The 12845-nt window shown below is 42.8% G+C and overlaps 1 long non-coding RNA gene across 2 annotated transcripts in view; it reads right to left on the bottom strand.

Moving 5' to 3' along the window:
• The window catches only part of LOC101904718 (uncharacterized), a 67530-nt gene that overhangs the window by 52491 nt on the left and 2194 nt on the right, over positions 1 to 12845 (bottom strand). For both annotated transcript variants that reach the window (XR_805845.4, XR_009494037.1), the window contains exon 2: positions 12548 to 12662. This is a non-coding gene — a long non-coding RNA (uncharacterized lncRNA). The remainder of the gene's footprint in view (positions 1 to 12547; positions 12663 to 12845) is intronic.

Below are 12845 nucleotides of genomic sequence, written 5' to 3'. Positions count from 1 at the left end.
GTAAAACACGAAACTGAGAGCTCTGCAATTACTACATCATTTATAACGGGGCTGTGACAATAGACCAGGAGTGTCTGGTCCCGCCATTCTGTAGTTCGCCTGCAGGTATGAATGTGGGGAGTGATTTAATCGGGGGCCCCTGATAAAGCTGAGTCAGAGTGACTATGTAGCACCTGCAAAGCTCTCAAAGAAAAGGGCATCCTCTTAGCATACATATGTTAATTTAAAAGAAATTTAAAGAAAATTTGACTTTTACGTTAATCCAGTACAATGATGATAAAAAGATAGGTATTGGACCTGCATGTGAATCAAAGCTTGGTAGCTAAACAAAAATGTACTTCAAAGACAATGAGCAGATTTCCCTATAAAAAAATCGTATCTATTCACATGGAGCAAAATCTTGAGAAATAGCCTCAGAACATAGAATAAGGGATAAAGAAGTTAAAAGATGATAGATAACAAATGTGAGAGAATTTAATGGAAAAATAAATCCAACCATCTAACAATATTCTCCCAAAAGGGAAAATAATGCAGAAACATTATCTGAACATAGGAAAGAATTTTGAAAAAAGCAACTTTCATACCTACTAAGTGCTCGATCGCTCAATTATGTCCGACTCTTTGTGACCCCATGGACTGTAGCCTGCCAGGCTCCTCCTCTGTCCATGGGATTTTCCAGGCAAGAATACTGGAGTGGGTTACCATTTCCTTCTGCAGGGAAATGGAGACTGCAGTGTAAAAAAAAAATGTGGCCAAACTCTTAGCAAACATAATTAAAATCTGGCCATACCTGACCCTGATCTGAATTACATTTCCCCTGTTTGGCTGAGCTGTGCAGCTCTTGGGATCTTAGTCCCCCACCCCCAGGGACTGAACCCATGCCCTCTGCAGTGAAAGCATGGAGTCCTAAGCACTGGACCGCCAGTGAATCTCCTGAATTACATTTTTAAAACAGTCAGACTCTATAAAAATAATTTTTCCAGAAGATAAAAAATAACTCCAAATGTGTAATGTGTTACCTTCAAAGAATTAAAAACCAGATTGAACACAAACTTCTTTAGAAGTTCAATCTAAGAAAATTAATTTGCTTTGAAAAAAGCAATAAAATGTAGCCCCTAGCAATTTTTTATTTAAAGGATTTGTAATTAATATTTGCAAGCAAGAAGCTGAAGAACATTTTTAATGCATAATTTCCCTTGTAATACAAGATCATAACTCCTTCTAACATAATAATTTATAAATATTCTTGAGATTTCATATACAGAACCATATTTAAGAATGACTAAGTTTTGTTGAAAGAAATTGAGTAGGTGATAAGGATTTAAATTAGTTAAACCTACAAATAATCACAATAATTCTTTTAAATTTGCACATGAATTTGAAATCATAACAAATAATAATAAATGAAACTAATATGAAAACTAATAATGAAAATAATGATGTGATATGGTTTACAATCTCTGATAAAATTGCAGAAGATTGGATGATGTTGGAATAATAAATCAATTGGTAATCTTCATCTCCAATAAAAAGTAAAACACACTTAATTTTTTTTTAGCATGAAAATAATTAAACATAGGTTCAAGACTTTTCGAGAAATTGTAGCATAAAAACTAGTAAAAGCTGAACTCAGATTTTAAACCTCCAATTTCTCAAGAAGTGAAAGGAAATAAAAGCCAGTGTTTATAACAAAAGAGAGAAAGAAATGAGAGGGTGAAACAAGAAGATATATAAGATGTAGCAAAATACTATGCCAATAAAAGTGTTTTGGATCTCTTATCAAAAAGCACGGTCTGTATTATATGTTGAAAAATTCATTAACTAGATTTCTACAAGAAATCTATGCAAGAGAAATAGATGATTAAATATAAAATAAATTCTGGGCAAAAACAACAATAACAGCAATTTAAAAATATGTATATAAGTATGGCAAGATTAATATCAGACAATTTTAGGAAATAAACACAAAGCAGGACCCAAAGTCATTTTATTTAGTTAGTTATTATTTTTGGTAGCACTAGATCTTCATTGGTGCAAGAGGGCTTTCTCTCGTTGCGGCAAGAAGGGGCTACCTTCCTTGTAGTTCGTGGGCTTCTCATTGTGGTGGCTTCCCTTGTTTTGGAGAACAAACTCTAGACCCCTGGGCTTCGGTGGAAGTTATAGCATGTGGGCTTTGGTAGCTGTGGCACATGGGCTTAGTTGCTCTGAGACAAGTGGAATCTTCCTGGATCAGGGACCGAGCCCATGTCCTCTGCATTGGCAGGCAGATTCTTATCCACTGCGCCACCAAGGAAGTCCCCAAATCATTTTATATTCAGATAAAATCCATGGCTAAGCTACATCATAAAATATATTTATGTGATTAATAACTTAATGTGGATGGAGAAGGAAGGGACAACCCACTCCAGTATTCTTGCCTGGAGAATCCCATAGGCAGAGGAGCCTGGCAGGCCATGGTCTGTAGGGTCGCAGAGAGTTGGACATGACTGAAGCGACTAAGCATGCAACTTAATGTGAAAATTAAGAAAAATAAAACTGGTAAACTGTCATAACTGAGTGAGTAGAAGACCTCAGCACTACTCTGAATTGCTGTCATCATGCTATGGAAATGAAACAGCATAACTTAACCATAAAAAAGGCGAGGGGAATAATAGATATAGTCTACACCTGGTGCTCTGGATGGCTTCACAAAGGTAACAGTAGTTTTGTAAGCACTGAAGTTTTGAACATGAGATTCAGGCAAAGCACCTTGGGAAAAAAAAAGTCTGATTCTCCTTAGGCTAATTAACCATACAATTTCTCTGATAGTTGCTCTTTTCTGGGGTTTACCCCCAGAGTCCCTGTTTACTCACCGTTCCTTCATTTCTCAGGCACATGGCACCAACCATGTAGGGATCTTTGATCACACAGAGCAGAGGCCGCTGGGGCCTGGAAGGGCTCTGTATTAAATTTCAGTAGCTGTATTTGTAACCTGTCTAGAGGCATAATTCAATCTCCTCTGCTAATGTAATTACCATCTCTTTAACCCCTTACATAATCAACCACTGTTTACTAGGGCCAATGTATATTTGACCTTGGGGTGACAATGTGTTTCACCCATCAATGTCAAACAGCCCAGCTGGCCTGGGTGTGTTGAAAATAGATTTTGATTTGGGGGGAAGAAACTAGTTTTTAAAATTATACATGAGTAATACATGAATGGGCTTCCCAGGTGTCTCAGTGCATGAAGAATCCACCTGCAATACAGGAGATGCAGGAGACTCAGGTTCAATCCCTGGGTCGGGGAGATCACTTGGAGGAGGGCATGGAACCCACTCCAGTTTTCTTGCCTGGAGAATCCCCATGGAGGGAGGAGCCTGACGGGATACAGTCCATAGGGTTGCAAAAAGTTGGACATAACTGAGCATACACGCATGCAATACATGCTGCTGCTGCTGCTGCTGCTAAGTCACTTCAATTGTGTCCAACTCTGTGTGACCCCATAGACAGCAGCCCACCAGGCTCCCCCGTCCCTGGGATTCTCCAGGCAAGAACACTGGAGTGGGTTGCCATTTCCTTCTCTGTGCAATACATGAATACATTCTTATTGTGAAAGAATCAAAGATACATAAATACACTGAAGAGATTGAACTCTGTCATGATCAGAGACTCAACCTGGATGCTGGGGCACAGTGTTAGCCTCTCGGTCGTGTCCAACTCTATGATCCCATGGACTGTAGCCCACCAGGCTCCTCTGTCCATGGAATTGTCCCTGGGATTTTCCAGGTAAGAATACTAGAGTGCATAGCCATTCCCTTCTCCAGGGGATCATCCCGACCCAGGGATTGAACCTGAGTCTCCTGCATTGCAGGCAGAGTCTTTATAGTCAGAGCCTCCAGGGAAGCTGGGGTAACAGTGGTGCCTGAACAGACAGAATCCCTGACCTAGCAGTGCTCCCTGCTCATAAGACAGCCTGCAAGTCTGATTCTTTGAGAAGCAAAAGGTTCACTGCTATGACGATAACACTCAACACCTCTCATCTGGGCTCTACTGGGAAGACACAGTTTCATCTATTGTTTTATTTTCACTTTCTTCCATTTTCTTCCAGAAGATGGAAAGCCATAATTGCTGAGCGTGTGGGTTTACTCTTCTGTTTTTGTGCTGCTATGAGATATTTAAAGATAGTTTTTGAGAGGGAAAAAAAAATTCCAAGAAAGAACCTTCTGTTGTTGAAAACTCTAGGTTTTTCATGTGATAATATGTGACATGAAAGCATATAAGAAAAGGATTCTTTTAAAATGTTCACTGTTTTTGAATTCCTCCAAGAAAATATGTGTGGTTTTTAGGCCCAGAATTGCTGACATTCACCAACAATCCAAATCTGCTTCTGCTTAGAGTTCAGGATGCTCGGAGACTTGAAAGCAGGAGCTGGAAGGAAGCTTCGGGACCTTGGGCGGCGGGGCTGTGCGCGTGCAGCTTAAGGAGGGAACAGGTCCTGTTTCACGTGCTGCCCGTTCCCCGTGCCCCTGCCCATGGGTGTGGTCCCTCCATTCTCCTGATCACAGGCTGAGGCCCTTCTGGACGCGGCTGTGACTGAGGGTCTGTAGTGGCTCATATTCCAGGCCAACTTGGGAAGCCACACTTGGTTCCTGGGAGCCCAGGGTGGTGAGGGTTGTGAGTGCTACACCTCTGATGGGTGGGAAGAGGGATGGTGGCCCCCACGACTGTCATAAGGTTTAGCAGCATTTACCCTTTAGGCTCTCTTCACCCAGCCTGACCCCATCTTCATCTACTTCTGGTTTATTCTTTTATTTTGAAGATCACCAATTTTACCCATTCTTGCTTTCATATTTAGTTATAGAAGGTAAGAAATATAAGAAAAATCACTCAGCTCCTCCAGCCTGTCATCTAGTACGTAGCTATTCTTTACCAGGGTAGCCTTCCTGAATTCCTCCTAATTCATTTAGAGCTATTTATATTCATTGGCAGACACATTCATATAAAACAGTGTGTGTGTGTGTGCACGCGTGTGTGTGTGTCAACTCTTATTATACAAATATAATTTTTTAAACAAAACTCTCATGGACATATTTCTAGATTAGTATGTATAACTACCTCATTTTTAATGGCTTCCTGCTGCTGCTGCTGATGCTAAGTCGCTTCAGTCGTGTCCGACTCTTAGCGATCCCATGGACTGCAGCCTACGAGGCTCCTCCGCCCTTGGGATTTTCCAGGCAAGAGTACTGGAATGGGTTGCCATTGCCTTCTCCAAATGGCTTCTTAGAGTTCCTCTATTCAAATCTACAGTGATTTATTCCATCATTCTATTTTGCTACAAATGAAAGTGTTTTTCCAGCTTTTCCCCTATTTTCCCCAATTATTTTCTAGCAATACAAACCGAACATCCTGGAACATTATTTGTGCTATTATTTCCATAGTATGGATGCTCTGCAGTGTCATTATGGAGTCAAAGCGTATGGTATTCCATTAGCCTATTCAAAACGGTGTTGTTGATACCCTAAGAATAGACATTAAATGGAAGAGAATAAATAAAAAATCTAATATAGAGAAATTTAATATCAAGAAAATGTAGATTTTCTAAATGCTAATGGAAGTATAAATTCAAATAAATATCATTGTAATTAACCATATATTTGCAAAAATATACTTGATATATTCCTCAGACAGCATACAAAGTAATTTCCATGTGGATTAGAGATCCAAATGACATAACAACTATTTAAATATTACCAGAAAATATAAAAGATTTATTTTCCTAACCAAGGAGGAGTGAGGGGTGGAGATGGGAACAGGGTGGAAAGCCAGCCTTTACAAGGAGAAAGCTTATAAACCACACATAATAATATGGACATACTTGATTTCACGAAAATTAATGCTGTGCATATCACACACACAAACATACAAAGTGAAAGGCAAATGACAAACTGATCATTTAGCATATTTAATAGCAAATGCAATATTTCTGCTTTATTAACAATGCTACAGCCTTTGACTTGTGGATCACAATCAACTGTGGAAAATTCTGAAAGAGATGGGAATACCAGACCACCTGATGTGCCTCTTGAGAAACCTGTATGAAGGTCAGGAAGCAACAGTTAGAACTGGACATGGAACAACAGACTGGTTCCAAATAGGAAAAGGAGTTCGTCAAGGCTGTATACTGTCACCCTGTTTATTTAACTCATATGCAGAGTACATTATGAGAAACGCTGGACTGGAAGAAACACAAACTGGAATCAAGATTGCTGGGAGAAATATCAATAACCTCAGATATGCAGATGACACCACCCTTATGGCAGAAAGTGAAGAGGAACTCAAAAGCCTCTTGATGAAAGTGAAAGTGGAGAGTGAAAAAGTTGGCTTAAAGCTCAACATTCAGAAAACGAAGATCATGGCATCCAGTCCCATCACTTCATGGGAAATAGATGGGGAAACAGTGGAAACAGTGTCAGATTTATTTTTCTGGGCTCCAAAATCACTGCAGATGGTGACTGCAGCCATGAAATTAAAAGACACTTACTTCTTGCAAGGAAAGTGATGACCAACCTAGATAGCATATTCAAAAGCAGAGACATTACTTTGCCAACAAAGGTTCGTCTAGTCAAGGCTATGGTTTTTCCAGTGGTCATGTATGGATATGAGAGTTGGACTATAAAGAAAGCTGAGTGCAAAAGAATCGATACTTTTGAACTGTAGTGTTGGAAAAGACTCTTGAGAGTCCCTTGGACTGCAAGGAGATCCACCCAGTCCATCCTAAAGGAGATCAGTCTGGGTGTTCATTGGAAGGACTGATGTTGAAGCTGAAACTCCAATACTTTGGCCACCTGATGCGAAGAGCTGACTCACTGGAAAAGACTCTGATGCTGGGAAAGATGGGGGGCAGGAGGAGAAAGGGACGACAGAGGATGAAATGGTTGGATGGCATCATTGACTCTATGGACATAGGTTTGGATGGACTCTGGGAGTTGGTGATGGACAGGGAGGCCTGGCATGCTGTGGTTCATGGGGTTGCAAAGAGTCAGACACGATTCAGCGACTGAACTGAAGAACAAATGTGTTCAATAGGTAAAGATTTCCTATTAGACAAAGATAAACATCTCAACCAAAAGAATACGAACAAATAATTAACAGACATTGTACAGAGACGTAACACATTAGAAAAAGATGCTCAAGTCTGCTAATGAGGAAAACGAAAATTGAAAACTCAGGAAGGAACTATTTTTCTACCTTATATTTAGAAAAAAAATAAAAACTGATAATAGCCAGTAGTGGTAAAACCTTGTACAAATGGGTATTCTTATATACTCTTAACTGAGGTTTAAATTTGTGTTCTTTAGAAAATAATTTTGCAGATTTTATTTAAATATTACATTCCTAGTCTTCCTAGTCTTCCTCTTGATGAAAAGACTTTCCCTGGGACTCTAGCCCCGTTCTAGGCTCTTAGGGAGAGCTACGATTTGAGTACCTCCGCTTGCTCTAAGGGGTTGGTAGATGCCTATGTCTCTGACACCACAGAGCGGGTCACCCTGCACAGGCAGACTGTCTACCTGTGCTCATCTCATTCAAGCAAAGTCTTATTTAAGGCTGACTACCCTCTATAGTTGGCTTCTCTGATAGCTCAGCTGGTAAAGAATTCACCTGCAATGGAGGAGACCCTGGTTCGATTCCTGGGTCAGGAAGATTCCCCTGGAGAAGGGATAGGCTACCCACTCCAGTATTCTTGGACTTCCCTGGTGGCTCAGATGTTAAAGAATCCACTTGCAATGTGGGAGACCTGTGTTCGATCCCTGGATTGAGAAGATCCTCTGGAGGAGGGCATGGCAACCCACTCCAGAGTCTTGCCTGGAGACTCCCATGGACAGAGTCGAACACGCCTGAGCAACTACACACAGAGACACCCTCTATAGTAGTTGGAGGTGCTCCTTTGCTTGAAATCTTGATTTCCAAGCTCCAACTTTGTGCAAGCCCCATTCTCTCTTTGTTCTTGGACAGAAAGAATGAATGAATAAGTTTTAAAAATAAACATTGCATTCCTGATGAAGTAGTATCATGCAAGACTTAAGTAATACTTTATAAAACAATTAAGAATGACAAGAAAGCTTAAAACCACCATATATTCTTCTTTCATTTATTCTGGAAATAGAACTGACATACGACCCAGCAATCCCACTGCTGGGCATACACACTGAGGAAACCAGAATTGAAAGAGACACATGTACCCCAATGTTCATCACAGCACTGTTTATAATAGCCAGGACATGGAAGCAACCTAGATGTCCATCAGCAGACTAATGGATAAAAAAGCTGTGGTACATATACACAATGGAATATTACTCAGCCATTAAAAAGAATACATTTGAATCAGTTCTAATGAGGTGGATGAAACTGGAGCTGATTATACAGAGTGAAGTAAGCCAGAAAGAAAAATACCAATACAGTATACTAATGCATATATATGGAATTTAGAAAGATGGTAACAATAACCCTGTATATGAGACAGCAAAAGAGACACAGATGTATAGAACAGTCTTTTGGACTCTGTGGGAGAGGGTGAGGGAGAGATGATTTGAGAGAATGGCATTGAAACATGTATATTACCATATGTGAAATGGATTGCTAGTCCAGGTTCGATGTATGATACAGGGTGCTCAGGGCTTGTGCACTGGGATGACCCAGAGGGATGGGATGGGGAGGGAGGTGGGAGGGGGGTTCAGGATGGGGAACACATGTATGTGTTCATGTCAATGTATGGCAAAACCAATACAATATTGTAAAGTAATTAGCATCAAAAACAAATTAATTTAAAAAATAGAATGACAAGAAAACTTAATAACCACCAAATATTCTTCTTTCATTTATTCTCTGTTAGAATGAATAATGGTTTTTCTACTCTTGATTGTTTTTAAAGAAGCACCATTTAGAGACATTCCCCAATTCTACTTTTCTATTTTCTATATTAACCTCTCTGTTCTGCTTTTACCAGCCTCTCACTTCTTAAATTGCACGTGTAGTGTTTAATGCATTTTTAAATTAATCAACATGTGGAAGGCGATGAATTTATCTCTAGGGATGACTTTGGCTGAATTACATTATTTTGATATGTAGTATTCTTATGACCATTTTCTAAATAATAGGATGGTGAGGAAGTAGAGTCAATGGGTATAGATGACCCTTTTAAGACAGAAAGGGAAGGAGCATGGAGGAAGCAGATGGAGAGGAGTGTGCAGTCAGGAGGGGAGTCTCCTTGAGACTAGAAAGAACTAAGCACATGTAAATGCTGATTGGGAAGAGCCAGTGAAGGGAACATTGACGGATAGCATAGAAGTGGGAAGAGACGCCAGTAGAGTCGGGCCCTGAGGGTAGGAATATTGAGTACTGTCCCTGGTGGCTCCTTTCAAATGCATGGTCATTCTGAGCATGTTGCCTTGGCTGCCTCCAGAGAGGCTCAGAGGTAGAGAATGGGCTTGTGGACATAGCCGGGAAAGAAGAGGCTGGGGCAAGCTGAGAAAGTAGCATTGACATGCGCACACTGGTTGGTTGGCTTGGTTGCTAAGTCGTGTCCAGCTCTTGTGACCCCAGGGACTGTAGCCCTCCAGGCCCCATTGTCCATGGGATTTCCCAAGCAAGAATACTGGAGTGGATTGTCATTTCCTTCTCCAGGGGATCTTCCTGACCCAACAATCGACCATGCATCTCTTGCATTGCAAGCGGATTCTTTACTGCTGAGCCATCAAGGAAGCCCATATATACCCTATGAGAGTTGGACAGAACTGAGCGACTAAACACACAGTGGGTGAAATGGATAACTAGCAGGAAGCTGCTGTATAACACAGGGATCCCAGCCTGGTGCTCTGCGATGAATTAGAGGGATGGAATGGTAGGGGAGGGTGGCTTAAGAGGGAAGGGATATACATACATACATATACATATATACATATAATTATAACTGATTCACATTGATATATGGCAGGGACCACCACAACCTTGTAAAGCAATTGTCCTCCAACTAAAAAAAAAGAAACATGCCAGCTCTGGGCCCCTCTCCTCTACATCTGCCCATCCCCATCACCCAACCAAAGTTGACTCGTGTTCTGGATCCAGCCGGTGCTACAGGAGGAAGTGGAACAATGTTGAGTTCCCATGTGTAAATTGTCTCTGCTGGGCTGCTCTCTGGACTTGGCTTGGGCTGAGCTGGCTGGCTTGGGATGCACAGACCAGCAATGGGAGGAAAGGAGTCCAGCTGGAAGTAGACTCAGGTCAAGTTGCAACCAGAAACCCCACACACCTGCTCAAAACAGAGCTCTGATAGTCTCATCCTCCCCTAAGGCCTCTGATAGCTCTCCATTGCCCGTGCAACACAACCAAACCCTCCCAGTGGCTTTCCAGGGCTTCTGCTGCAGAGCTGTAGGTAACACTTCTGGATCTTCCATCACACTCTTTCTCTAGGGGGCTAGAATATTGCCCTCACTTCCTTTGTTGATGCCTTAAATGTCGGATCCTCTCTTTCCTTCAAATTTATTGCAAAAGCCACTTCCTCCACGAAGCACGATCTGGATTCCCATACACAGAAATTACCTTCATTCTCCTCTAACTGCCATCACCCTTACTTTGTGTCCTCTTTCAACACCAGGATCCCCATCTTGAGCCTAAATCACTTCATTTGGAACTCAGCCAAGCCTGGAAAGTCTGTAGGATGCCCGGGATGAAATTTTCAGGAATCAATTTACCTGGGAGACCATGCACCTCTTGACAAGAACTCATCCTGAGGGAACAAAACCAAGGCCAGCAGGAGGTCAGTGACAATGAACTTGAAGACAGTAGCCATCTAGGCACCAGAATCCATACAGATATCAGCACTGGGGTTGACCTTGTGGGGGAAGACCAGCCCCAGGGACTGCATAAGATCTCAGAGGCCTGGACATCAGTGTTGGCAGCTCCAGGGAGGATGTCCAGGCCATCTGACGGCAGCAGGGACCACGTTGGCAAATGGAAGAATGTGAACTTGAAGCCACCTAAGTCAGGAAGGAGGATGTATTGGCTCACACATCCTGGAAAGATTGAAGGCAGGAGGAGAAGGAGACGACAGAGGATGAGATGATCAGATGGCATCACCAACTCAATGGACATGAGTTTGAGCAAGCTCCAGGAGTTGGTGATGGACAGGAAAGCCTGGTGTGCTACAGTCCATGGGGTCACAAAGAGTCGGACACGATTGAGTGACTGAACTGACCTGACTGACATCCCGGAAGGCCAGGGCAGAGTTGGCCTCTGGGAACCCAGATCCCAGGGTGGAGATGACACCCTCAGGTGTGACTTTGCTCCCTACCTCTTCCTTCTCTGCTCTGAGCTTGTTCCCTTCATGTGCAGTGGGTTCACCCTTAAGCAGCCATAGTCCTGGCCATCATTGGCATTGCCTACTGTCATCCCAACTTGGTTACCCGGAGCACACCTCAGTACCTGCAAAGGTGGATTGGGCTTGGGGAGAACCCCTGTGCCCACCCACAGACTAATCAAAGAGGCCAGTGGAATGAATCAGGAATATAAATGGGTAGTCACATGGCAGTGAGCTGGTTGTAGTAGAGGAGGAAGTGTTTCCCATAGGAAATGATGATCTGACTACCCAAGGAGGGCAGTGCTCTATGGAGGTGTCTTCAAGGGCACTGGGAGCAGAGCTGCAGTGGAGACATCCCTGGGACCCCATTGGGAGAGAAGAATGGTGGTGGATCTCCCCAAGGAGACCAGGGGCCATGTTTCCTGAACGCAGGAGGCTACCGGAGCCAAGTGGGAGGAAGTTGCAAAGGCAGAGATCTCACAACTTAGAGGTACCCCTCTCGTGATAGTTTTTATCGCCTAATTGTGATGCCCTGAGTGAACTGGGTCACACTGCTTTGTTATAGACATTTGTAGGTGTAAATTACAGTCCTTACAAAGTCCTGAGTTCCTTGACCACCGGACCTGTTTCTGCTCCCCCAGAGAACACAGCCCAGCACCTTACGTAATGCAGAAGATGTAATTAGCAGTCAAATGTATTCATTTTTATTGTGATCAAAAGGCCCAGGTTTACCTTTTTATCTGAACCTATCATTTGGGACATAAATTAATCCCTAACACTGAGTCAGCCCCTAATAGCCATGGTGTTGGGGTCCCTGTTATGGAGCTACTCAGGTGCTCCTACCAAAGCGCCAGCAGCGGAGGTTACAACATCTCAGACATGGTGGTCCCTTCCCCCTCCTATTGTGCCCTGCGGATCTCAGAGAACCTCTGTCAGCTGGTCCCCAGGGTATTTCCAGAAGGGAAGGGATGTTCGACTTGCTCCTGTTCCAGATAAAGCTTTGAGGCAGGTCTAACCTCTGCGTGTTCGGACTCCGAGCCCAGGGCTTGTTTCGACACGTTGCCCTGCCTGCTGGTAAGGACGGTTCTGGGTGAATTACATCTTTCTGAAGAGCATGAAGTTTTTGCCAAACAGCGCCTTTCCTTTTGCTGGAAACTACAACTTCCCTGATATGTAGACACTTTTTGCCGTGAATCAACGACCCAGACCACTTACCACAAATTACAAATGACAGGCTGAAATGAGCATTGTCGTGTGAATTTCCATCTCAGTGCCTTCAGAGCTCTAGGGAAAGCCGCTTGGTACCCCATCCCGGTCACTGGAAAGTTGCCTGATGAAAATGGAAAGAAAAAATGTAACCCCCTCTCTCTCTGCTCCCGCCCTCTGCCTCTCCAGACCCCTGCCCTCCATCTCCCCTCTGTTTCACATCCTATGACTCACGGGACCTGCAAGTGAGTCACTGAGATCCCCACAGTGAGTGTGCTTGGCCAGGGCCAGGTACCCTTCTTGTCAG

This window comes from Bos taurus, chromosome 3 (genome assembly GCF_002263795.3).
Source record: "Bos taurus isolate L1 Dominette 01449 registration number 42190680 breed Hereford chromosome 3, ARS-UCD2.0, whole genome shotgun sequence".
Taxonomy (NCBI): domain Eukaryota; kingdom Metazoa; phylum Chordata; class Mammalia; order Artiodactyla; family Bovidae; genus Bos; species Bos taurus.
This window is presented reverse-complemented; position numbering and strand designations above follow the sequence as displayed.